The 27,801-nt window shown below is 46.0% G+C and overlaps 1 long non-coding RNA gene across 1 annotated transcript; it reads left to right on the top strand.

Moving 5' to 3' along the window:
* The first annotated feature begins 590 nt into the window (after positions 1–590).
* On the top strand, positions 591–27,059 carry LOC146765667 (uncharacterized). The gene is made up of 3 exons (XR_014949779.1): positions 591–7,454; positions 20,564–23,446; positions 24,323–27,059. It is a non-coding gene; the product is annotated as an uncharacterized LOC146765667 (long non-coding RNA).
* Positions 27,060–27,801: the final 742 nt, after the last annotated feature.

Raw genomic sequence — 27,801 nt, forward strand, 5'->3', positions numbered from 1 at the left:
CTTAGTGGGAGACAGGACTGTCACTGCTGTGCTTGGAAGGAATTTCTCATGACATCTCCTCCTGAGCTGGGCTGGTCCTGGCTGCAGGGGGAAGGAGTTTGCAGAAGGCAGAGAGTTTGTTTATGGCACAGAAAGATGGGTGTTGGAAAAATAAAAAAGTAAAAAAACCCTGGGTTTTAGGCTTTCCTATCCAACATCTCACAGGGAACGAAATGTTAATTGAAAGATGCACCTAAATTCCTGCACTCCTGAGCTCAGACTATGGCTTTGGCCCAGGATCAGGGAGTTCTAGCCCTGTTTGGAGCAGATTTGTTTTTTTCTGCAGTGTTGTTCCAGAGATTTTAGTCCTTTTTCTTACAGATGGGTGACCTGTGACATTCCTTCCTTCTAGAGATGTTCTGGTTTTCTCCTCTATAAACAGAGGAAACACCCATTTCTATGAAGTGCTGAAGACAAGCCCCACACAGCCTTGGCTCTGCTGAGAGCTCTTTAGAAGGGTCTCAACTGAAAGCTTTATTCTATCAAACTATTATTAGTATTAGTATTAGCATTAGCATTAGTATTAGTATTAGTATTAGTATTAGTATTAGTATTAGTATTAGTATTATTACTACTACTGCTACTACTATTATTATTATTGCTATTGCTATTACTATTATTATTTCAACATAATGTTTTTATGCCAAACTGTGGCATCCTTGGGCAGCTCTGGGGCATCATCTCCCAATGGCAGCAGAGGGGATTTACCTGTTCCAAAACATATTTGGAATTTTGCCTAGAGTGAAACACTTTTCTATTGGTTTAGGCTTGTTTCAAAGGGAAAAGGGTGTAACAGCCCTGACAGGTATCTCAAAGTTTTTTAGGGGGTGTAGCTTCAGGTTTCTCATCAATTGCAAAGCTATGTTTATCAACAGGTAATTTTTTTTCTTCAATTTTTATATATTTTGGTTTATATTATTTGTTTTTATTTTATCATTTTTTCTTTATCTTAGATGGAAAAAAAAATCCCACATGAACTGTGAGACAAAGGAGTTAATCTTTTCCCTAAAAACATTCTGATATTTTGTATAGCTGCTTTTCTCTCTGAATTATGGCAACAGGTAAAGGATTTCCCAAGAACAAAATAAACCACACTCACAGAGAAGGCAGAAACTTTTAAAATTTCAGTTCTGAAGTGGACAAAACTCTGACAATTGTGCTCCCAAATCCACACTGTGAAGGCACCACATTAAAACAGGTTTTTAGAGACATCAGCGCAATCACTTTGATTTTTTTTACAGGAGTTTGGAGAGGAAAATTTAAAGGAGGAATAGAAAGCAGGACAAGCTCCAGAGACTCTGTTCCTGCAGAGCTGAGTGGGACTGGGGCCTTTGTCTATTGAAAAAAAAGGCCCCAAAAGCTCCTTCTCGTCTCCCACTCCTCCCACGGCTTCAGTTAAATTCTCAGATCGTGAGGGCATGTAGGGAACAGCTGCTTATGATCTCTTCACAAGTGCTGGGTCATTGGTAAACAACCATCCCTCCACCCTCTCGGAGCGAAGGGAGGGGAAAAAAAAAAAATTATACAAAAAATGCATTCATTTTGCTGATGATGAAGAGTAATGAAGAGCACGTGCACGCTGCGCGCGGAGAGAGGGAGAGAAAAAAAATGACAAATTAAATCATGTCTGGTTTGACAAGCCTTTAAGTGTAACAGATCTGCACTTGTGCTGCCTGACAGGCGTGATTGATACCGCGGAGCGCTCGTCAATTTTTAAACACACGCCCGAACAAAGAGCCACTTCATCCTGGGCCTCGCCGTGTCGAGGCAGCGCCGCGCGAGCCGGGCTAAGCGCCCTCCACGCCTCGTGTTTTCCTTGGCAAACCCCTGCTCCTCGCTCTTTGGACAACTATATTTATTTTTATGATCCTTAAAATATTGTAACCCAGTCAACTCTGCAGTCATTTAAGGTAATTTCTGGTCTGAACGGCATCTATTTTCTAGACAACTTTACAATAATGTATGTTTGCTGTGGGCCAAATTCTTTGTGTAGGTAGGTCTGTGTTCAGAGTTGTTAACTGTGGGGGAGTTGCAGGATCCAGGAATTTCTAATAGGTTGAAATCTAAACCTCCTGGATGTTTCAGGCCGTGCCATTTATAGAAGATACTTAGCGTGGCAAAAACAATATGATTTTCTTTATGTTTTATCTGTGTACACACCAACCCAACCAGACTTGGTTTTTTTGGGGGGAAAAGCTTGGTCTGAGACAGATTTGAAAGGCTCAGTGTGAACAGGTCAAGGTGTTAAATGTAGAAAAGGGCAATAGTGCAAGAAGAGCCAGACTTGAGTTATCAGAGTTTTGCTATTTCACCCCATGAACAGTTTCCATGGGGCTTTTAAATGTATTAAATGGGAGCTGCAGGATAATGCATTGTTTGATATCAAAGATGTCTCAGCAGTTCAGAGCAGCCGGAAGGATTTGTGATGGCACAGAAATGAGCACAAAAACCCTGTAAGTGTCCTAGAACGTGGGTAATCCCGTGGAAGGAGACATCAGTGCAGTAACTTTGGTTTTTAAACCCAAAACTCACTCAAAGCAGAGTTTGTGGAAGAACATCCCACCTCACCCTGCAGGCAGTGACAGTCTCTGTCACCTCCAGGTGCCCTTGGCTCATGTTTTTATGTTGCTGTGAAATCATTTATTAGCAGGGAAGAAGAACCAGCACAGCTTTTAGCCAAATCCAAGTGTCTGTAAATCCCTGCTCAGCCTGGGGTTTAGGAGATGCTTCCCTTCCTATCAGCTGTGTCTGTGCAGGGATAATTCTGGGATCCAGCCTTTCATTTTCTGTATCTTTACTGCTTGTCCTGGGCTCTTGGCTCCATTAAGGGTGGATGCCCAACTCTGTTTATTTAGGCCTTTTTAATCTGACATTTTCAATCAAGCTAATTCATCCGAGAGAGACCAACCATCCTTTTATTTATTTTAGCCTATTTTAGCAAGGTAACCCAATCCAGACCATCTCCATATCTTGTTTACAAGAGCAGCTGTGGTGACAACATCTGTCCTGTGTAAAATGTCAAAAAAAAAAAAAAAAAAAGGGAAAAAAAAGAAAACTTGTTGAAAATCGTAGAGGTATCAGAGCTGTTGTTCAGCCACATGTGGCAAAACGAGCCTCTAAAATTATTTTCTGCATTATTCAGAGAAGAAAAAAGGTCAGAAGGAGGTATCAGAGCTGTGGGTGAGGGTCTGTGTCTGTGACAGGCCATGGAAGGTTCCAAGGAATTTGTTATGTGCTGGGAGTAGGGGCAGCTCCAGAAATGTTTGGACAATGCTCTCAGACACAGGATGGGATTTTGGGGTGTCTGTGCAGGGTCAGGAGCTGGGTTTTGATTACCCAGCTGAGCATATTCCATGATCCCAGGAATACTGGGCCCAGGTAGAGGAGCCTGCGGAGGAAATGGTTGTTTCATGTTTATGAAAAAATAAAGACAGGCTTTTTTCTGATGTAACTGATCAGATACATCAGCAAGAGAAGGTTAAAAGGAAGGGAAAATACTGCAAAAAAATCAGGTTTTGGGCTCAGTGATATTTGAACAGGCAGAAAAGGCGTTGTGATTATTGTGATTATTGTGATTATTTGCATATTAAGCTCTAGTAGATTCTGAATGGCACTTAAAGGGATTTTACACCTTGCTGGTGAAAACTGTTGATTTTAAATGAAGCTGGGAAATCGCTTTTACCATCCAATAAACGGGGAAGTGTGGCAGAATTCTACTCTGGGAGGTGAACTCACACCGAAATGACATTTCAGACGTGTGAGGGAGGGAGTGCCAGGGTGACACCACTTTGTGTCCCCAGCAGGGAGGGAGAGCTGAGATTGCTGGGATGCCTGGGCAGCACTCAGCTTGTCCTGATCCCTGCTGAGCCCCGAGAGCTCTTGGATTTCAGGAAGAGGTGGAAGCCTGAGGAATTTATTTGTCACTTGAGCTCGGGATGACCACCAGGAATGAAACCTGCAGAGTCAATTATAATTATTCCTTGCTGATGTGTGGTGGGCTCCTGTTTGAGTTCTCTGCTGCACCATGTGTGGTTTGACATGATCGTGGTGAATTCTCCTTATCCACAGTTTATGGAATAATATTGGAATAATATTTATTTATATAAACAGAAGGGGCTGCACATCACTGATGGCAGGAGCCCTTCCTTGGCTCAGGTCTGATCAACTCATAAGAACAAACCCCATTGGCAGAGCTGGCAGAAATTTAGTGTTCCTACACTTTGGGAAATTCAACACATCCCCATCCCAACCAGTAATGAAATGATTATTTCGTGAGGTAAAATATCTGTGTTTTATCCAAATATCTGTGTTTTTATCCAATAGAGCTGGTAGAAAATTTGGTATTCCTACATTTTTGAATGTTGTATATCTGACAGGCACCTCTTTGCCACTAAATCTGAAAAAAATTATGTTAAATTCGAGAGAGGAAGAATTACCTCACTGATCCTTCAAATTTCTACTAAATCAGAAATAATTCTGATGAAAAGCACTGTGTGTGGTGTAGAAGCCAAACACACCTGAGAGAACTCTTTAACTGCATTGTGGCCCAGCCTCGTGATGCACAGAACTGAGCCCCATCTGCTCCTGCTGCTGCACTTGCATCCACGTGACAGAGAAGATTAAAACAAGATACCAACATAAAAGTCAACTGATATGGGAGGAGCAAGTGGGAACCCCTGGAAGGAGGTTGTGAGATAGTGACAGCTTGGAATAAATCCAGACCCAGTTGCAGCCCGGAGAAATTGCCTTTCTGTTGTTGTTCCATGTTTTCTGTAATGCAAACCAGTGTGTGTGAGGGGCTGGGGGGATGTGACTGTCATTAGGAAAAGCTTTTGCCAGCACAGTAGCTCAGACACCAGGGGATAATGCATTACACACTGATGCTTTCCAGGATGTGGATTTCTCTGGATTCCAGGGCTGTTGTGCTGCTGATTCCATCGTGGGGATGTGTTCCCCAAGCACAGCTTCCTCCCCTGGCAGTGCAGGTTCAAGATGCACCTTTGGTCCAGAGGAATTCCCCCACCCACCCGCCCCGCTGCCCTTTGAGGTGCCAGGAGGAGGTTGGATTTCAGACAATGGTCAGAACAATGGGGAAACAGGGAGAGCAGGAGCCCTGGTCCTGTTACAGCTTCATCCCACCCAGGAAAGGCTGGCTTGGTGCTTCAAAGACACCAGAACCTGCAGAGATGGAGCACCTGGCAGGGATGTGCCTCTCCTCAGCCCTGCCCAGGTCCTGCTCTGCACCTCTGGCTCAGGTGATGCCTTGGGAAGGCTGACCCAGAACACAGACTAGATGGAGCTAAAGAATAAAGTAGGGATTGATTAGAAGGCATCAATGGAGGACAGCACAACCCAAAATGGCCACAAAAAATGGACAGCTGCTCACAGGGTCTCTCACTTTTATAAGCTCTGCTTCATTTGCATATTGGAGCTAATTGTCCAATTCCAGCTTCAGCCCAGGCAGTCCCATCCTGCTTGTTTTTCTCTCTCCAGCCCACGGTGTTGGTGCTCCTGGGCTGAGATTAGGATAATTTGTCCTTGGTGCCCAGCTGGAGCAGGAATTGTTTTGTCTCTGCTCTGTGCAGAGAGCTCAGCATCCCCTCATGGGAAGCTCAGAGCCACACACTAAAGCAGCACAGAATGTGAAAAATAGAAAAGCCAAACCTGAGGCATCAGAGGAACCACTACAGGAGCTTGGGAGGATGGGGCTGATGGTCCTGACAGCACCAGAGCTGTGTTCAAACCCAGTCACTTTGGGCATCCAAGGAAGCAGAGGAGCTTTGACCACTCGTGGCCATGAAGGACATCCCGGTGCCTCGGTGTTGTGCTGAGCAGTGGTGACACCACAGCGGAGTGACAACCCTACAGCTCCTGAAAGGTGGCTGTGCTCAGCTGGGGCTGGGCTCTTTCTTCAGGAACTGACAGAACCAGAGGACACAGCCTCCAGCTGCACCAAGGGAAATATAGGTTAGATATTAGGAAAAAGTCTTTCACAAAAAGAGTGATAAAATTCTGGAATGGAGGTGGTGGAGTAACCATCCCTGGGTGTGTTTAACAAAGCCTGGATGTGACACTGAGTGCCAGGGTTGGGTTGAGATGTTGGGGCTGGTTTGGACTTGATGATCTTGAAGGTCTCTTCCAACCTGGGGATTCTTTGAATTCTGTGATTCTGATTCTGTAATTCTGTGATTCTGTAATTCTGTGATTCTGTAATTCTGTGATTCTGTAATTCTGTGGTTCTGTGTTCTGTGATTCTGTGATTCTGTGATTCTGTGATTTTGTGATTCTGTGGTTCTGTAATTCTATGATTCTGTAATTCTGTGATTCTGTAATTTTGTGGATTCTGTAATTTTGTGGATTCTGTGATTCTGTGATTTTGTAATTCTGTGATTTTGTAATTCTGTGATTTTGTAATTCTGTGGTTCTGTGATTCTGTGGATTCTGTGATTTTGTAATTCTATGATTCCGTAATTCTGTGATTTTGTAATTCTGTGGTTCTGTGATTCTGTGGATTCTGTGATTTTGTAATTCTGTGGTTCTGTAGATTCTGTGAGTGGCCCTGTGCTGTCGAGCCCTTCCCTGCTGCAGTTTCAAATTAATGCAATAAATCTGGCTGCCTGTCCTCGCTGCATTGCTGCTGGACACGGCCACGTTCCACCTCAGAGGGAGCAGGTGCTGATGGCTGCGAAACTCGACCCGGGGATCCACTGGAAGGCATCTTAAAAACTCCCACTTGCCAAGATGTAAAAAGGAGCCTGCAGAATGAGATTTTCTTCCCTTAGACCTGGAAAACCTGGTGGTGTCTGTGGTTTTGTAAAACCTCTCATACTTTATTTATTTTTATTCCTCTGCTAGCCCTTGGGTACAGATTACTTTCAAACAAGCTGGTTTACTGTTTGCATAACACAGGCTTAAATTCAGTTAGAAATGGATCATTTTTCAAGCAAAATTCCCCAGAAAATAATTACAAGTATTTGGGGGTGTCGGGGAAAACATCAGAAATCTTTCTTGCTAAGGTCTGGTGACACCTGGCAATTAAAAATAAAAATCCATTTCGTGATCCAGACCTTCCTCCTTCTCCTTGGGGACAAATTAAACTGAACTTGCAGAAGTTTCAAGCATACTTCTAAATCCAGCATCGTTTGCTTCTGGGTAGATTCTACATTCTACAAATTATTTCTTCCTGGGAAAGTGTCTTGGATTCATATTAATGAGGATTCCATGTTTGTGGTTAGGGGAAATTCAGTCTTGTGGCTTAAGCAGCCTCAGGACTCTCATTAAGTGCAAGAGGTTAATAATCTAAACTAGCAGTTAACTAGCTCTGGTCAGCAGAGCATTATTGCTTTTGGCTCGGGCGAGCTGAGCTGGTCCCTTGTCCTTTGCAGTGCCAGAAATGCAGGTGGAGAGCAAACCAGGTGAGCTGCAGATGAGCCATTTCTGATTTTGGTGCTGGGGGAGATGCTGGGAAGTGTTTGGAGTGGAAATAAGAGACTGATGGAAAAGCTGGGTGAGAGGAGGGAGGTGGGAGCTCTGGGGTGAGCTCTTCGCTCAGAGGTGGTTTGTGCTCTGCTGGTTTGAGGTCCTGGTCCAGCCAAGGGCTCTGCACAGGCAGCTCAGGCAAAACCCTGGTTTTTTTATGGGAATAAGAGGCTGCTTTGCTGCAGCACAGTTTCCAGTTCCCAGCGGTGCTTGGCTCTGTGTGGGGAGGCATTTCATGTGTCAGGGACAGCCACTGAGAGAAATCCTGGAATTCCAGAGCCCTGCTTGGAATGGAGCTCTGGAGATCCTCTGTTCCAACCTGCTGGCCAAGCAGCTCCACTTAGCTTGGGCTGCTCAGGGCTGTGGCTTGAACACCCCGAGGGCAGAACCTCTCTGGGCAGCCTGTTCTGGTATTTGATTGCTGTCCTGATGTGTATTTGCAAATTCCACCTTCCAGCTGGTGTCCAGTGCCCCCACACTATTGCCCCTCTCCTCCAAGGACAGCCTGGCCCCATCTCTGCATCCTCTGCTCAGAGGGTCCCATCTCAGACATCTGCTCCCCTTTGCTTTCTCTGTGTGCCTGAAAGAGTCTCCTCTGTCCAGTGCTCCTCTGAGTCCCACTCCAGCCCCTGTCCTTTGCTCCTGTAGTCCCTTGGTGAACCCCAAACTGGGCACAGTGCCCCAAACCCAGTGGGAAAAGAGGGAAAGGCTCATTTTCCTGCCTCAGCTGGCTGCATCCCCACCAGCACAGCCTGGGATGTGGTTCCCCTTCCCACCTCCCAGCAGGATTAAGTTGCTTTGTGGGTCAAGAGCCTGAAAGGATCAGCTCAGGTGCTGCTGACGTTGAAGAATTGCTGCAGGAAGGGGAGGGCAGTCACAAATTGGCTCTGTCCTTCTGCAGCCCGTGGAAACTTTGGTTTTAATTGCACAGACTCCAAGCAAATTAAAAAGAAGCAGCCAAATCACTTATCAGGCTGGCTTCCTGCAGTGTCCTGACAGGTCCCAGAGGCCTCTGCAGAGACAAGGTTTGCCTGGTTTCTGCCACATCATCTCTGCCTAAATTTAGAATGGTAAAGAGATTCTAATCTGTAGGAGATCTTGTTATGGAGTAGACTCTGTTCCCAATGGAAAAAATAGGACATAATCAGATACCTTAGAGTGATGCCCCCCTGCCTTTATAATGTATTTATTTCAAGGACAGAGGTTTTTCAGCAGGTGTCTCCTGTTGGAGCATGCACAGATTTATATTCTGCTGATTTTAGAGAAGAGATCCCCAAATATCCAGAAAACCACATTTTGTTTAGTCTTGCTGACATCAATCTGAGAACAAGCACCCAAGATGTTGTCTGGAAATCCAAAACATTATTGTGGAGAATCAAAAAGAGCCTGGGCTGAGATGTCTGAAAGAAGAGCTCTTTTTCCCAGAGGCAGCTTCATGTGCTGACACAGCTCACACCACCCTGAGCTGCCTTTTCACCTGCTGCAAAATGGGGAAAAGCTTCAGTATCCACAATTTTTGGGAGGGATAGAGCTGCTTTTGCTGTCTGGAGCTCCTGTGGCCATGGTCTGCAGGGTGTCTCTGCTGCATCAACAGGCAGCTGAGGTTTGGTGGGAGCAGGGGGAGCAGCAGGGGCTGCTCACAGCACTCAGAACACTCGGGAGCCCCTCTCTGCTGTGGTTTGGGGCTGTTCTGAAGCCTCTCTCTCCTTCTGTCAGGCTCTGCACAAGCAGTTCCCCTTGGGAAGAAGTGCCTGGGACTCCAGCCTAGCCATACATCTCTGTCAAAATCCCTATGAATAAATTAACCTTTCTAAAGATTAGTGCACCCTAATACCTCAGGGTTTTTTTTTCTTTTTTTCTTTTTTTTTTTTTTCTTTTTTTTTTTTTTTTAACAGAACAAATGCTAAAAATGCCTTGACAGACCTGGCTGGGGTTTGTGCTGTGGAGCATCTACAAGGGATTATGCTGTGAGTGGTGTTAAAGGCACAGCCCTGTGATTGTGGCCAGCACTGGTGGGTCCCCTCCTCTGCAGAAGGGTGAAACACACAGTTTTGAGGAGGAAATCCTCATTTGGGCAAATCATAAAAAAGCTGAAGACAGCTCTCATGCTCTTCCTTCTAAAACCCCTCGAATTCAGGCACCTCCCAGTGCTTCGCCCCTGGTAGCTCCTCAGACAAAGCCATGGTGGGTTTCAAACAGCTCTGGAGCTTTTGGAGGCTGCAGCAGCACTGGTGGGAAATGGGAACAACGGGCTCAGTGCCAGCAGCCCAACATCCCCTTGTCCTCCAGGCTTTGCCCTCCTTCCCTGCTCCACTCCAGCCCTTATTTTGGTAGGACAGACCACGGGCAGGTCAGGTATCTCCATTCTCCTGCCACTGAATTGCTGGAATGGATCTGATCCTTTCCAGGAGGCCGGGGCAGAGGGGGCCATTCCAAAGATGGCAGGGAGTGTTTTGGTTTGTGATCCTTTTGAGATGAATTATGGGGAGGAAGCTGTCTGCTATCAGAGGAATTAGTCAAATTCCTTGTCAGATGTGCAATCCCATTAAAAATGCATTATCTGTTTTCAAAGCTTAAGTGTGGGTGTTGGTTGAGAGTCTTTAAAATATTATTGTAAACTTTCACTGAGAAAAAGTATTCCTGAGTCTTTCATGAGGGCTAATCCCACTTCAACTACCGTAAACCATCAACTTCTGGGGTGGCCTTTGTGAGCAGTGCAAGGCCAAAGCATGCATTATTCTGGGAAAATCCCCCTGGAAGATGCTCACATTTGGTTGATGATGTTATTAGCAGCTCAGCATTGAGCTGATTTCTTCTGGTAATGATTCTGCTCCTCAAATTCTCCCTTTACTTTCCTGCCTGGCATTTAGAGTTCAAACAACTCCCTGAATCCAGGGCTGAACTCATCCCAAATGAGATCCCCAACTCTGCTGGCAGCAAAGAGTAAATTTGTGACTTTTAAATGTATCTGCTCCTAACCTGAATATCTAAAATGTAGATGGAAGGAATCTCAGTCAAAGCTTTGAAGAATGTGCTGGTGGAGGGAAGCCACAGGTTCCTCTGTGAGGGATTAAGGGGATATCCTGGAGCAGTCAGTGTCACTCATTCTTTGGAACAGATTCCAAGGAATTCTTTTAATTAGCAGATAAAGGTGCAATGTAAACTTCTTCTTTTAAAGTATCTGTTAGTTGCAGAATCACACACTTTTTTTTTTTTTTTATAGTTTCTGACATGTAAATGGAATTTCCAGGAAAATCTCACGGATTTCTGATGCCTTTCACTGGCACTCACAACCACAGCACAGCTCCAGTTGGATTTACAGTAGCCATGGCACATCATAAATGATGTTCTGGGGCCAGCTGAGCTCTGTTCCACAGGTTATTTCCCTAGACCTTTGCTCATTGGAATGATTGTTAGAGAGCAGGAGTAATTCCATCCTTTTTATTTGCTTCTCTGAGCATAACTGGGATGGCCACACACCTGCAAATCAGTCTGTACAATAAAGGCACATATTTTAATGATCAAAAAATAGGGTGGTCACTTTTTTAGAGGAAGGAAACAGCCTTGGCTGGCCAAGCCTCCTTTCTAGGTCTGTGCCAGCACCGAGGGCCATGTTTCATGTTACTTTATTTTTCTGTTCCATGCGAGGAGTTGGCAGAAAATGGACAAATTCCTCAGCTCTGGCTGGGTGCTCTGGCTCTTACAGTGACCATGTTTCCTGCCTGCATCTCTGGCAAGTGACTCAGTTTCTAGAACAGCTCCAGCCCTCTGTGTCACTGCGGGGTAATGGAGCCCAGCTTGGTGCTTATCTCCTGAAATTCCTAAAAAATTCTGGGTTCAAATCACTTTCCACACTGTTGCCAGGCCACCTGTTAAAATATTTTGCAGACAACAAAGTATGAAAGGAGCACAAGCATGTCAGGAGTATTTGGGATAATGTTTTGTCTTTGAGGGATTCTTTGGTTTTATTTCGATGGTGGCTGAACCCCTCAGAGGTCATAACTGGGACCTGTAAATGAATGCTGGAGAATGGAATAATCACTCTTTCCTTAGCCAATCCATATAAAAATTTAGCCCAAAATTACAGTTTGAAGAGGGTTTCCCTCTCTTCTATGTTAAATAAATAAAAGGGAACCAGCAAATATTCCCCTCCACCTTTCCAGGCTCAGCAAGCAGTGACTCTTCTGAGCCTTGCAAAATTTCCACCACTCTTTGCAGTCTTGGTCCCACAGAGTTCACATTGTCCCAAACATCAGAGGCAGAACCCTGCCTGACATTGCCCAGACAACCTCACAACCCAGTCAAAGCAGAAAATAAAGACATTTCCTTGGATTCCAAGTGCTGAGCAGAGAACATGTGGTGCTCAGGTCTCCCCCAGCCCCACGAGGCAGCTGCAAACACAAATTATTGCAAAGCTGCAAAGCAGAGACGGTGGCACTTTAACGTTTCCTTGTCTAGAATGGCTTTATCTCAACATTTTATGTTATTTCAACAAAGTGGAGTGTTTACCATAAATAGCAGGTCCTGCAGAAAGCCTGTTGGAACACTCTTCCTACTGTGAAGCAGCAGTACCTCAAGCCTGAACCAATTTAGGGGAGGCATTGGCCATGTGATTTTAATATTAACAAGTGGAGCAAATTTGTGAGTGGGTTGTTGGCCAGTTTCATAGTGAGGGGCACCTGCAACCCATCAACACGGCTCAGGCAACAAGGTGTCAATGCACAGGCGGAATAAAAACACGAATTTGGTGCGTGCAGGGATCACTCAGCTCGAATTTGGTGCGTGCAGGGATCACTCAGCTCGTGGGGAGGTGTTAACATGCAGGAGGAAAGGAAACCTCGCTGGTGTTTGGGGCTTTGTCAGCAAAAGCTCAGCTCCCAGGGGACAGAGGGCAGGGTGAGGGGTGGAACGTGGCACAGGGCACAGCCTGGGCTGCTGCCAGCTCCAGATGTGTGGGGTGGGAGCAGGGCTTGGAGCTGGAGGTGGCAGAAATTGGCCCTGACCTTGTTTTAGGAGGCAGGAGAGAGCTCCTGTGGCACGTGGGTTGTGCGAACTGGGGAAAGTTTGGAACGTGCAAGAGGGGCAGGTGGATCTCTCAGCACAGAGAAGAGTCTCCTGAAGTCACCCTAAAACTTGTGTTCCTTGAAGGGTCCTGGAAGGACCTTGGAAGGATCCTTCTCAGCTGTGTCCCCAGCTATTGCTTACATTTTTTGTAATTTCTTGCCCTATTTCATCGATTTCTCCCTTCTTGCAGCACCCCAGAGGGTGATCTCAGCACGTTGGTATGTTCTTTCCATTGTGTGCCAGCTTCAAGGGTGTATTTCCATTTATCTGAATAAGCACAGCCCCACAGTGACACGCTCCAGGGGCAGACAAATACAGGCTGTCACACAAAGCTGGGCCTGTGTTTGAGGGAACCCAGGGCACCTCCTGATCCCACCTTCCCCTCTGACAAACACCTGGAGCTGCTGTGTCCTGCTGGAGTTTCTTCTGTTTGCCTTTCCCTGTGTTGCTTTACTTCTTTATCCAGGCTGGGCTTGTTGGAGAAGAGGAGGTTGTGTGGAGATCTCTTGGAACCTTCCAGGACCTGAAGGGGCTACAGGGAGGATGGAGAGGGACTGTTCACCAGGAATTGGAGGGAGAGGACACCTGGCACAGGGTGCCCGGAGAAGTCTGGCTGCCCCTGCATCCCTGGAAGTGTCCCAGGCCAGGCTGGATGGGGCTTGGGGCGCCCTGGGACAGTGGAAGGTGCTCCTGGATGAGCTTTAAGGTTCTGTCCAGCCCAACCCATTCTGTGATTCTCTTGCTTAGCCAGCCTTGACTTAGCAGAATATTCACCCTCCACCTCAGGAGGTTCACACACACCCTTGGCACGTGGGGACTTCCCAGGGTCCGTGGTCACTCGTCTGCACATCTGGAGTGACACCAGCCTTCCTCCTCCGTCCAGCTGAGCCCCCCTGAGCCCACACTCTGCTTTGCCAGCCACTGCTTCCTGTCACTTGCCACAGCCTCTTCCCTGGAGGTAAGAAAAGAACCTGGCTCACTCCCTCCCAGTGGTAATCTGTTGTTTTGGCATCCTGTGAATGACTGGTTTCAGGCGAGTCTGTCAGCGTCCCTTGCCAGCAACCAGGGTTTGGATGTTTGCTTTGGGAACATTTTGTGGTTGAGTGGCTGTGTTCCATTCCACATGTAAACACGGGTGAAACTCACATTTAACAGTTCTAAACACTTGGACACTGGTCAAAGGGGCTACTCCGCTTCTCTTTATTTAATACACTCAGATTTTGCATAAAGTACAGAACAATTTAGTAGCAGGAATGCCCAGGACCTGCCAAATGTATGATTTTGTTTGATTTTATTTTTAAAAATGCCTAGCACACAAGCAGAGCCTTTATTTGGAAGGAGATATCGAGAAAGCAAAGCTGAATTGACTCTCAGACTGTACAACTGGAGTCATGTCTAAAAGCAAAGCTGCTTTTTCCTCAGCGTGTGCTCCCACTGGAGGCCACTTTCCACTCCTGTTTGCCCGAGTTGAAACCACATAAACCCCCCACACGACTGTGCCAGTATGGCTTGAGATTGGAACTGGGTCTCCAGCTCTTTCAAGCTTTGTTTTTTGCTTTCTCAGCCATCTGCTTGCTCCCAGTGATGCCAATCTGGTTCCTGGCCGTGGCCACGCGCAGGAGCCTGGCTGCAGCACCAGGACCTGGTGTCTGCTCAGCAGTTTTCTAAATCCAGACCTTTTCCTGCTTCTTCCTGTGGCAGAAGGTCAATGTGTTGGGGCCTTTGGGTTTGGGCCACTTCATTTTCTGCCCTGGGTTGTTTGCTGAGGACCAAGCACTGAACTCGCACTCATGAGAAATCCATGTGGTGGTGCTGATGTCCTTAAATGTATTTTTGGTGAGCTGACATCCTCTGTGTAATGAAACCACCACTTCCAGATTATTTTAGCTCTAAATATGTCCTTTAGGCCTCCAAAAGTAGGGTTTTTTTTCTAGTGAGGGACCTGGGAACAGCAGAGCTCAGCCTTTCAGGCACTTAAAGGCACCTTCTGGCTCACTGAACTCTCGTGGGTTTTCGTGCCCAGCCTGGAGGGGACTGAGGATCTCTGGTAGCACTTGTTGGTGCTCCACAGCTTGTCTGCTCACATGATGCTGGCAAGCTGCCTCATTTCCAGCTGCTAAATTGCATTCAAAGGCCATTTAAAATACTTTCCTAATAAAACTTGCCTATAAAAATAGTTACTATAGCTGCTGCAAGGATGTTCTAGGAGCTGGTCCAAGAGACAGTCCCTACTGAGATGAGATCCACCCTACTAAAAAAAGCTGAGAAATTGCAGCCTTAGCAGGACTCCAGCAGGAATGAGCAGCAGCAAAGTGGCAGCGGAAGCGTTAATCAAACCTTGGGCTCTCTTAGTTAATGCACAGTCACTGCTGCAGCTGATGGATCAGATACAGAGCAGGGCTTGGTGGGTAGGGTTTCTGAGCTGTTTAAATATGTTACAGCTTGGCTTTTAAAGTAGAAGAGCTTGGATTAATTGAGTAAGTGGCACTTAAGAGATTGCAGTTTAGGAGGATGTGGAGTGTGGCTAAACACAGCCTGTGTGTTTGCTGGCTTTTCCCTCTCCCAGACTCTGCTGCTCTTTCCCCAGGCTGAGGACACAGCAGATCTGCTGCAGCTTTTCTTGCCAGGGAGCTGAGACATGCAGCTGTTTCCATCCTTTGATCACGGGAGATAGCAGGACAACAGTGCTGATGCAGAGTCCCTTTTGTATTCCTTAAAGCTCAGTCCAGCTGCACGGGCTCACCAGAGGGGCAGGCTACACAGGGTACCTGCTGTGTCCTCTCTCTGGCCAGGTATAACTATCCCCTGCTTGCCATTCCATTCCAAATGTGCTGGAAATGCAACTTTTCAAAGGATTATTTTCTCCAAATGCAGCAGAAACTCTCAGGGGCTGACACTTCCCTCGGAGTTGAGCATCTCCTTTCCCTTCTGATGGAGGGCAAGGGTGGCTCTACCTCAGCCCATCCAAACAGCTGATCCTTTAATTTATCCTTTTGTTGTCAATTCAGCAAGGAAAACCTTTCCAGATCGTTCTGATTTGTGGAACCCTCTTGTTCTCAGCACTTTGTCCCAGGACAGAGACTTGCTTTTCTTCCTATTTGGACATGCCTGGCTCATATTCCAGCTGTCACAAATAGCTCAATTTCTCTTCTTTCAGCAGGACTTTTTCCTTCTGTGCCATTGCAGGGGCAGCCAGATCTGGAGTCTCTCTGCAGAAGGGATAACAGTGACAGAAGGAGCTGTCAGGGAGCTGCTCCCACTCCATCATTTGCTCAGAACTTTTTGTGTGTTTTAAATGGGGATTTAGGGGCAAACCCTACAGGAACTCCTCCTTTACACACTTAAGTCCATACCCAGGATAAAAGTGCACATCTCCAAATACACCTGGAATTCTTAAAAGTCTTTTACTGTTCTGCTCCCCTAAAAAAGTGGAATAGCTTGATTATGCCCTGGAGAGCCAGAGTGGTTTTTCTATGAGTCCTTTTGGAAAGGGTTGATTTTTTTTTTTCTTTACCACCCTCTCTTTGCTCTCTCTTCAGTCTTTGCTTGGGATTTCCAGAGAGAAATTGTTGCAACACTTTGCTGTGTGGTGAAATCAAACCTGGGACATTTGGGATAGATGCAAATAAAACAGCAACCATGGAGCAACATGAGGAGCAGATTTTCTGCCTTTGCAATGGGTTTTGCTGCTCTGGCTGCAAGTAGAAATTGTCTCATTTGGGAATGCTAAAGCATTGGTATCTAGTGCTAGAAAATTGCTTTCTGTGAATTTCTTCTTTTCTTTAAACTTACATGGCTTTGAAATGTGTTAAAATGTAAACTTTTAGACTGCTAATTGAGCTGTTTTAACAAGACCTAAGATTGCAGAAATGGTCTCCAGGAATGTGTTTGTTCATTTTTGTTTCTCTAGAAAGTTGTAACACAGGAAGTGATGGGGTGTTTTTTAGTTAATTCTAAGTGAAATACAAGAACTTTTCCTTTCTAAGTTGTCTAATTCAGGAGAGGGCACTTAAAATGAGATTTTTTCCATCCTCTCTAATTTCTAATTATTTATCTGCCATGAGAGGCATAACATAGAACGATATAACTTATTTCATCCTTCTGCCTTCCTAGAATATAAAACTACAGACTTTTGGGATCATTAACTAAACAAGATGTGTGTAAAGCTGATTTGACCCACAATAACCGAATTAAAACCAAGTCTATTTACTCACACTGAATTTTTCTGACGTACCATAACTGCTGACAACACCTATCAGCTTTAAAGTGATGTTTGTGCTTTTCCTTGTGTCTGTCACTGCAGCTGGAATGTAGGACATCTTTAAGATACGATTTCTATAAGTCTCAAGCACTGAGGTGCCCATACTGACCTGAGTGATGCTCAGCCTGCGTGGAAATCAAGAAATATTTAGGACCTCGCTGCAGGCGTGCGGTTTTTAGTGCGAGTTTCTGCTTTGCCATCTCAATAACCCTCTCTGCCAGTAGGTGGGGTTCCAATCCTGTTAAAAAAAAACCTGGGAAGCCCTGTCCATGACTGCTGGCTCCTCTCGCACTTCCATCCACAAGCTGGCCACATCTGGAAATGTTTGATTTGATATAGTGTCGTTTTACATTGCAGAAATGAGCGTAAGCGGTTTTTTAACCCACCAAGTGAGAAATGTGATCTGGGTTTTACTACCGACCCTTTAAATAAAAAACAGATCGCTTATTAAACCATTATCTATCAAGGATATGGAGAGGGTTGGAAATATCCCAGGATCAGGATTGGAATTGGAAGGGACACATTTCTGTCTACTGTCCTGCCCTGATGGGCAGAAGTGCAGAGCTGAAATCCCTCACAGGAGGGGAAACAAATGCAGGGAGACAGGAAAAGGGAACAAATTAATCTCCTCTCCCTGTATCTGCCCTGGCTTTGACCATTCCCCACTCAGTGCTGGTAGGAAAGTGCTGAAATGTGTTATCAGGTGTTGCTTTGTTATCAGAGGTGGGGTAAAATCTTCTCTCAGGAGCTTGTTGAGCAGGAATGGATTAGGGAGATTCAGCACATCCCAAATCCCTCCTGGGTGCAGGCAAAAGGCAGGAGAGGAGCAAACTCCTGCTTTTGGGTCAGAACTCAGGAGTGTGGCACCCTTTGTGCCAGCTCTGACCGTGGCACTTTGTAACCTCCTGGGAACTGCAGCTCATTTCTTTGTGTCCCAGAGGATGCACCCTGGTTATTGCAACTAATTCAGCCCCTTGTTTTCACCCCTCTTCGAGTGATGTTTCCTCCTGTATAAGGGCCCATCCCTTTGCACATAAGGACACATCACTGCTCACATGAGCAGGACCAGCAGGGCTTGGCTCCCTGTGAATTATGACAGTTGGCATCTGAAATGAAACAAAGATCAGATCTGAGATGGATTTTTTTTTTCCTCCTTTTTTTTTTTTTTTTGGCCATCATGTTGCATTTAAAAGCTCGTATTACTTTGGTTGTATTACATTGCATCACACTCAGGCCGAGTCAATGTGTCATAAAGCTGCCTCATGTAATTGTACCCTGCATAAATGCACCAGAATGCCCCCGAAAAGTGATATTTCATGCTTGCCAGCTAACGCCTCGGTGAAGATTAAATCCACCAAAAGTAGGTATGTCCAATTGTTCGTTTGGATCAGCAAATAATTCATTACCCACATTATCTTTTTTTCTGAAATGTCACTCTGTGTTGTAAATCACTACAGGGCCTGCTTAAAATGCCAGCACAGGGATTTGTTTTAAAGGGAAAATGAAATTTTAGGGCCAATTCACACAGTAGTTTTCCCCCTGAAGCAGGGCTGCCCATCTCCAAAGGCAAAGTGCCTGCTGAGAGGATTTTTCTCCCTTTAAGTTGTGATTCTCCCTGGGCTCAGTTTATTCATGTGGAGACTCCCACCCACACACAGGCCTGGAAATCCCGAGGGGAGCGAACTGGGAATTGTGAATGGAGCTCTTGGGACGCCCTGTCTGGTTTCTTTTTGTGAATTATCTCAGGGGATAGGACCATTCTGCTCTTTTTGTGCCCCCTTTGCCCGTCTGCAGGAGCTCAGGAGATTGCTGCGTTAGCAGGGGAAGGCCTGGCTTTCAGAATTCATTCCTTCAGCCTGGCATGGAGGGACAGTGACAAGTCAGAATGTCCTGAGTGGGAAGGGATCCACAGGGATCATCAATCCAACCCCTGGTCCTGAACAGAGATCCCAAAAATCCCATGCTGAGAGCGTTGTCCAAACACCCTGGAGCTGCTCGGGGCTGTGCCCGTTCCTTGGGGAGCCTGGTCAGTGCCAGCCCCTCTGGGGGGAAGAACCTTCCTTGAAATGGAGCCCAAACCTGCCCTGACAGAGCTCCAGCTGATAGAACCTTCCCTGAAATGGAGCCCAAACCTTCCCTGACAATGCTGCAGCTGATAGAACCTTTCCTGAAATGGAGCCCAAACCTCCTCTGACAGAGCTGCAGCTGATAGAACCTTCCCTGAAATGGAGCCCAAACCTCCCCTGACAGAGCTCCAGCTGATAGAACCTTCCCTGAAATGGAGCCCAAACCTCCTCTGACAGAGATGCAGCTGATAGAACCTTTCCTGAAATGGAGCCCAAACCTCCCCTGACAGAGCTCCAGCTGATCTGAGGGGTCACAGAGAAGCTGGAGCTCAGGAATTCCCTTGCTGAGAGCACGGGGAGGTGACTCCAAGGAATTGCTCCAGTGGGAGCTGCAGGGAGTTGAGGGGAGGGAAAGGCAGGTCCCTTCCAGCCTGTGGAAACAGAGGCTCCAAAAAGCCCAGAAAGGGAAGGGAAGGGCCAGGGGTTTGTGTGGCAGCTCAGATTGCTGGCAGGGCCTGGGGAATGGTGGCCAGCTGGGACCTCCTCCCCGGGCAGGGCTGGCCGAGGGCTGAGAACCAGCCTGTGGAGTTTTGGCTGGCCCCAGTCCCTCTGGAGGGTGGGCAGTGACTTTTTGGGGTACAACAGGAATGGTCAGTGTGCACAGCCAGTCACTGGCATGGGGGAAACCTGAGGCACTGCAGAGATGTGTTGTCTTTCAGCACAGGAAGCTTCCAGGCTCAGGCTGAGCTCTGAATTTTGACTAAGAATTGCCTCAACAAATGAGTTCCTGAAACACTGATGGAACTGTGTGAAAAATAGAATAGCACTTGTGGAAGCTCAAATTGACCCATTTTCAGCAGTGATAATTGAAGTATTTCAGCTTAATTTCAAATTAGGGACACTCAAACGGCTACAAGTGTTGGGAGTTTCCCTCATATCAGAGTGATGAGATTAAAAATCATCTCATTCCACCCCTGCCACAAGCAGGGACACCTTCCACTGTCCCAGGCTGCTCCAAGCCCTGTCCAGCCTGGCTTTGGACACTTCCAGGGATGGGGCAGCTACAGCTCCTCTGGGCACCCTGTGCCAGGGCCTGACCCATGTCTCAGACTCATTAATTAGCCTCGTAATTAACCTCAGGATGTGCTTTTCAAAAGCCTCAGGACTAATTGAGGATGGAAGATGTATCCAGGTAGTTATTACCATTTAATTGCTGCATTTTGCCAGTAGAAAGTTTCATGGAATGTCCTGAATATCCTGAGTTGGAGAGGACTCACAAGTATAATGTCTCTGTGTTGGCCTTGTTGTTATGGCATTATTCAAACTTATGGTTTGTTGTTGTTGGGAATGTTGAGGAGCCACATTTGTTGGGAATAAAGCAGGATTTTATTTTCTGCATTAGTTAATGGCACTTCCTCTCCTCAGCCAGCATTCTGACTGGAGGGGATGAATCTCAAGTAGAGCAGCAAAACTCTTGGTAACACTTTAACAAGATTTATTAAGTTTGTTTGCTTGAATAAACAGAAGAATCCTCAAGCGCTTTCTCTTCTGAGGATTAACAAAGAACATGGTTGCCTGACACTGTGATTTCAGGATTTTACGGATGTCTTTATCCTCAAATACATTCACAGATCCCAAATTTTATCTTTTTTAGGTGGCAGGATGGACAGTGACCCTGAAGTGAGCATCTGTATCAGTGAGCTCCTCAGCTCATGGGTTTGTCAACGCTTCTCCACCTGCTTTAAAAGCTGCTGCAGTCAAATAGGTTCAAAAGATTCATAAATCTGTGTCCCAAATTTGCACCAGCACAACTTTGCAGGATATTTGCTCAACACAAACCCTGTTCCATGCTAATTTTAGGAGCCATTTTTACATCACCGAGAGTGAAAAACATCACACACCTCTACTGTGAGCATCAATTGGGAAGAAATAATATTGTGATTCATGTCCAGGCATAAAAGTTTATAGCTATTATTTAATGCCTGTTACACCTCAATCCCTGTCTGTGTGTGAACTTGCTGTTCATGTTTCTCCAGATACCTTACACTCAATTTCTGCCATCTCTCCCTTATTGCCTTGCCCAGGTAATTAGCTGTTCCACATTTGGGGCTAATTAGGAGAATACAGTCACACTTTGATTTTGAGACATGCCTGGAATGGGTGGTTCTGATCCATTCCTTCCCAAGGAGAGCAGCACCAGTGGCTTCAGCTGAGCCACTCCTGATTTATGGAGCTGATTTATCCACGATAAAAAGCCTGGCCCTGCTGGTTTCCCTGGGACAGTTATGTTTCTTTGGGGGATGAATTATCCTGCTGGCTGTAGCTTGGTAGAACTGGCTGTGAGCTCCTGAACCAAATGCAGATTTGAATATGCTCAAGTAGTTAAAAAAAACCCCTTTGGATTGGGTTTGGAGCTTAAGATCCATACGTTACAGTTAATCCTCTGCTAAACCCCTCCTCTAAGCTTATATATTCTACTTTTGCTGCACATATCTTTGGTTTTTGTACAAAACCCCTAGGTACTACTCAAGAATTCTAATTTTTGAAGCAATCTGAATGCCTCCTATTGAAACTTTTTCACTCTGAACCATCTTTTCATGCCTATATTGAAAATATTAACAGCATGCTTGTGAAAGAAAAAAACAAGTTTCCATGTCCATATGGAAAATGACTGAAGGGTATGGATGAAATTAGGGCTTGCCTGTTGGAACATTAACAGATTTGTCACACTGTTAGTCCCAGCTAATCCATGCAAAGTTGGGAAGAAAGCAATTCAGGGTGGATTTGGGAGCTCCTGGCTGTGGGAAGGGCTGTCCAGAGTGCAAGGCAGGGGTGTTCCTAAAGCCTCCTAAACACCAAAATCCTGATTTGCACCTGGAAATCACCTGGCAGGGGGAATTTGCTGCATACATTTATATAGCAAAACTGCTGTGCAGCACGTTAATCTGGACATATAAATCCATTTCTCTTCATCACAGATACATGGAGAACCTGGCTGTACCCCAGGAAAAGGTGTGGGAAGAGCCTAAGAAAGGAGAACAGCTGACCCAGTGCAGGTGCAGGTGGGTGTGTGCTCCCTGTGCCTTTCCATGCCTGAGGGCTCCTGTCCCAGCAAGGCTGGCTGACAGAATTGGGCTGAAATGTCTGAATTCTGCTGTGTCTCCAGCACAGCTGAAGTCCCCCAAAAATTTTGATGTGCCATGGGTAAATGTGCAAGAGACCCAATCCTTGTTCAGCAGTGATCAGCTGGGAAACATTGATCAGGGCAGGGCAGTTCTTCTGTCCTTAGGCTGGCCCTGGTATTTTATCCAAACAGGCTTTGAATCAAAATAAGAGAAGATGCCAAAAAACTCCTGCAATTTCCCTATCCATATTAATTCAGAGAAAACTTAGGAAATCAGTGCATCTTGCTGCATTTCCCACTGCCTGTCCAGGATGAAGGATGAGCTGTACTCCAGGCTGAAGCTCTGCTTTGATCTCAGGGTATTCCTGTTAAATTTCTGGTGTTTTTAACTTTTATCCCCAAATCATTCGGCCTGGGACATGGGGTTTCTGCACACACCTGAAACACAGGCCAAAAGATACAAAGGCTGAAATGCAAAGGCTGCAGGAAGCTGGCACTTTCCTTTTGTAGTGTGGGGTTTGTTTTTTGGGTGTTCTTTTTTTTTTTTTTGGTTGTTGTTGCTGCATTCCAGTTCTGATCCTATCTGTTAATATCCTAGCTTGGCTTCACTCCCTCGGAGTTTGATGTCCCAACTTTTCCTTGTTAGCACCAGGAAATCATAAGCTTATAGTGAGTGATAGCCAGTGGGTCTGGGATTGATTACAAACAAAAATCCTAGATAAGATCATAAATTTAACCCATCCCTGTGATGTGATCGTATCAGGATTCAAGAACGTCTCAAAGTTGTTTCCGATTTTCAGCCACTTCATCTGGTTTCCATCCACCCCAGCTGGGAGCAAAGTCCTCTTGCGGTGGGCTCTAATCCATGCCAGCCTGGGCTTGGAAGAACCCCTCGTTTCTGTTATTATTGTATTATAAAAATGGATAGAAATCCTTTAGACAGGATGGACTTTTCAAGGAAGATCAGCTCAGGCACTACTGAGATAAAACTGACTCACGAATAAGAGCACAGGGCTGATTTCCTGCCCTCCCATTCCCTTCCTGGACTTCGGCTGCATCTAAACAAGTTCAAAACAGTATTTTCACACCCTGAAACTCAGGAGAGGAACATTGGAGACAAAACCTATCCTTGAGAACTCCCTGAGAAGACCAAAACAACCGCGGCCGGTCCCTCCAAACCCAAACACGCCGCGACGTTTAAACCCCATCCCTCCATCCCAGGAAGAGATCTCTGTGCTCCTTCTGCAAGCACTGCTGGTTTTATATGCATCCTCCATCCCAGCTGCCAGCTTTCCCTGCTGGAAATGACTGCTGGGATGCAGCCCCTGTGCCTGAGAGCAGATTGAACTCTCCACCTCCGCGGCGGCGCCGGGGCCGATGCGCTCCCATCCATCGGCAGCCCCCTGGAACCAGGTGATTTAATGTTACTGCTGCTTTAACGGCCTCATCGCTGCTCTGGCTGCACAGTAGTTGTCTCCTGTGTGACTGTGCCTGGGAAAATCTATTACTGGAGTGCCATTAATCTGAGGCTGCCGCCTCTGGCACTTTCTGACTCTTCTATTTAATGGGCCTGTGCTTCCGGAGCTCTGGAGACATGCTGTTTTCCTCTCTTGATCAGCTTTGTTTAATTATCAAAATATTTGATGCAGAAAATTGACATTAGTTGTGAAGGTTCCTGCCTTCCTCCTCCTCCTCCTCCTCCTCCTTGCAGCCCTCCCTCCCAGCTCTGCAGTGACATTGAGACCTTCTATGTGTTCCACCTTCACCTTAAAATAGAAAATCCCCGGGACTGCTGAACTGGCGAGCCACAGGTACCTGCTGTGAGCCCTGGGCACGCAGACCTGCACTTCTGTCTCCTTTCTGCACAGGTGACAGTGCAGCCAGCTGGAATTGCTGAGAACCTGGGAAGAAGGAGCCCTGAGGGTTGCTGTGCCTGGCTCCAGGCTGAGCTAACCCATAAATGAAGGCTCAGTGAGGTTCAAAGTCATGGAAGTCCCTTAGAGCTGAGATTTCCACTCTGGCTTCCTTCTCCTGTGGCCAAAGCTGGAAGCTTTAGGGCTTGGAGGTGTTTCAGATGAATTTTGTTTGAATGTGAGCATATTCCTCATTCCAGAGCACTGGGACAGGCCCAAATTTAATGGCTAAAACAAAGATTAAGGGGTAATACTGTACCATACATAGCAGGATCTTCATGAGCAGGGAATCCCTGTAGAAGTCCTCACATTAGCCAAAAATACCCATTGGTGGTGAGAAGGCAAATTTAACCAGGGTAAATTATGGTTCTCACAGGATGCCCTGAGCTGCTGGAGCGATTCTCACTTGGAAGTGGATTCCTGTGCCATGGAGATTGGATGCCATTATGGAAAATGACCTTTCTCCAAGCAAAACCCAGCAGGTCTAGTGCAGGGTAAGAGGGGAAATGTCTGGGTCCTGTTGTTCCAGCCAGGCCAGAGGAGCTGGTGCTTCTTTCTGGGGTTTGAGTCTCTGCTCTTGTCAGCATCTCCTGGAGCCACAGGCAAAGCAGCTGTGAAGAGGTTCCCAAAGCTGTGCCACAGCCTCTGTCTCTTCTTTCTGCTGCCTCGCCACAAAGTGCAACAAATGATGGGAATTCCTGAGATTTGGGGCTGCTGGGAGGCAGAGCAGGGGAGCTCTTTATGTGATGATGAGACACAGACACCACTGTTGTATTATTTCCTCAGACATGTTCCTGTTTGCCCCACCGGACTTGGCTCCTTACCACCACCAACCAACCACCATTTCTCCTTTCCACAGGCTCTGCTTTTTTCACAGGACACACACAGGCTGTGAGGAAGGTGAGGGAAGTACAGATGGGGCCTATAAACATTACCCAATTCTCTATTACAGTGACTTTCAACAAACAAATCACATCCCAGAAATAATTATCCACCTTTACCAGCAAAGCTTTACATGCTGCTGTCACCCTCAAACTAGGAGGATTAGTTGCTGTTTGATGTTTGTGTAGTTTATTTGTGTCTCTCTATAGAAATATTTCCATTTTCTCTTATTAATTAAAATTAAAGGCATTACATTTACTAATTAATTCCTATCAGAAGGCTGTCAGAGTAGCCGGGGTGTTTGAACAAAGCTTTTTGCAGAGGAAAATAAATAACATTTCACTGGAGCCAGACCAATTTGCAGAAGGACACAGATTTTGATGAGGAAGCTTCTGGGCATCAGTGTTTTCTCCAGGCAAAGACAAAGGGACACTGAAGGAAGAGGTGATCGGACACGACTGAGCTTTGCCACTGCAAGGATGATTTTGTTTTCACCCCAGGCAAATAGAAACAAGTCCAAGGTCTCCAAATCTTGCATGCTGGGTCAGAGCTTTGCTTTCAGCTGCTGCTGTGCTCAGCTGAGCCCTGCTGAAGGAAGGGAAGTGGCCGGGCTGCACTGGCACCTCCCTCCCAGCTGGAGCAGGGAATGTGCCTGATATTGCCCAAGGGACAACCAAAATGGTACCTTTTGGGCTCAGGTTTTGAGCAAGTTTTCAGCAGAGCTCCCACTCTGCCTTAAATAAAGGCCAAATGGATGATTCACAAAACCCTGACCTGTTAGTTACTGATCCTTGCTGTGGAATTAAAAAAAAAAAAAAAAGGAACAAGGTTTATGGTTTTTTCCTCCTCCTCTCCCTTTTTGCATGGTTTAATCTTGTGTAGTTTAAATTCTTCAACCCCTCTCTTCCACTGCGTTTATCCTTGGAATATTTTTGTGGAAGTCAGTGGAGTTACCTGTGTGTAATTCCAGAATAATCCACGCCAGGCAGCTCTGGACCACTCGGATAAATGGGGAGTGCAAGAGAGAATCAAATTCAGGCTCTGCTTGTGCACAACCACTGCTAAAACCTCACAGATGAACCTCGATGCTGTTTGGGGCTCAGAAATGCAAAGCTGCTCAGGCAATAGAAATTCACTGCACCGGGAGAAGGAACACCCCGAGCTTCATTTATACCGCAAATGAAAATAATCCTAAAGATCCAAACCACCAAGGTGCAAAACGGGCTTTCCAATTCATAAGCACAAGGCACCACGAGTTAAAAACCTCTTGGTTTCTTTGCTGAGTGCCCCAGGCAATAGTTTTCATCTATATTTCTCCATGGTCAGAAGTCAGAGCAGACCACTGCTATCTAAGACCTTGACTTTTTTTTCCCTGACAGTTACAATTATTACAGCCCGGGGGACTCATTTTCTCAGTCTGGCCACCCGCTGACCTAGCCTGCAACCAGAATACACTTTAAAACAAACAAACACCAGCTCAGCTCCCTCTCCTCCTCCTCCTCCTCCTCCTCCTCCTCCTCCTCCCCCCCCAGCCCTGGAATATTTTCACACCGCGCCCCTCGCAGAAGGATATTAGCCACTATTGCTGAAGGCACAATCACATTATCAGCACCATTCTCTCTCCCTTTCTCCCTCTCCTCCCCCCAAAGATAAATTTTTTATGTTGCTATTTTCTTCTCTTTTGTATTTGGCACTCGATATTTACGTGATAAACTGCAGAGCTGCTGCTAAATGGGCCCTGATACAACTTAATAAATACATAACAACATCCAGCCTGCACGGCCCTGCCGTGTCCTGGGCTCCTCGGCATCCTTGGAGATAATGGCTGCTAAATGAAAGTTAAGCCTTCCTGTAAGGAAAACAGATATTTATCCTGCAAGAATTAATGGCATGGAATGAGCTGCCTGATAATCCTGCCTCTCCCTGTTTGCTGTTTCCTTCTCCCTGAGCCTGGATGTGTTGGAGCACCAAACTCCTCGGGGTGAATATGTAAGGAATACACAACTAATAATTTTTTTTTTTCACTTGTCTGCTGTTGTCTGCTGCTGCAGCCAGCAAATGTCCACATTTAGTCTAGTTTATTAGGCCAGAATTTTAGAGAGAAGTCAGTGTGAGGTGCCCACTGAACTGAGGGGATTCAGTGAACACATAAATATAATAAATAAATAAATAGAATAAATCCAGGGGTTGGGCCCAGTAAGGAGAGTCATGGAAGGGGAGAAAGCAAAAAAGGTACAGATGGAAGGAGAGATCCCAGATCCTCCTGCCATGGAGGCATCTCACGTTCACCTGAAGTGCACAAACCTTTCTCTGTTCTCACAATTTAACATTCCTAAAGCTTTTTCCAAATTTTTAGCAGTTTTAATAATTTGTGTGTGTGTGTGTGTGTGTGTGTACAGAAAGTAATTTAACCTGGCTAATTTCTTATCACACAATGCACAAAACATTCCCCCCAGACACACCAAGCAAACATCCAGGGAGCTTTTCCAGCTGAATCATCACTCTGTGTCCTGGAGACACGGAATCCCAGAATGTTTTGGGTTGGAAAGGACCTTAAAGATCAACTCATTCCAAAACCCTGTCTTGGGCAGAGAACCCCCCTCAGATCCCGTTTGTACCCAGTGAAGGGGTTCACAAAATGTTGTTTCTTCAGGCATTCCTTTAGCCAATTCTGGGATGTCTTTCTGTGGAAGTAGCATTTCCTTGTTGAATCCCTGCTAAGAGGAGTGGTCAGAGTCAGAATGTAAAAAATTCGGGTGGAGGTGACCTGTGAGTGCTGTGATTCACACGAGGTGACTTCAGTTCCTACCATATGCACACACAGGTTTTGTTATCTTTCCAGGAAGAAAGGAGAAATTATCCCAGAGTCTGAATCAGCCACAGAAGAACATTAAACAAAACGCTTCAGCAATCTCTAAAATCCCGATATTTTTGAGATGAGCTGTTTTCCCTGAGCATTGCTGGGAGGATGAA

Source organism: Lonchura striata, chromosome 21 (genome assembly GCF_050655825.1).
Source record: "Lonchura striata isolate lonStrDom1 chromosome 21, ASM5065582v1, whole genome shotgun sequence".
Lineage (NCBI taxonomy): Eukaryota > Metazoa > Chordata > Aves > Passeriformes > Estrildidae > Lonchura > Lonchura striata.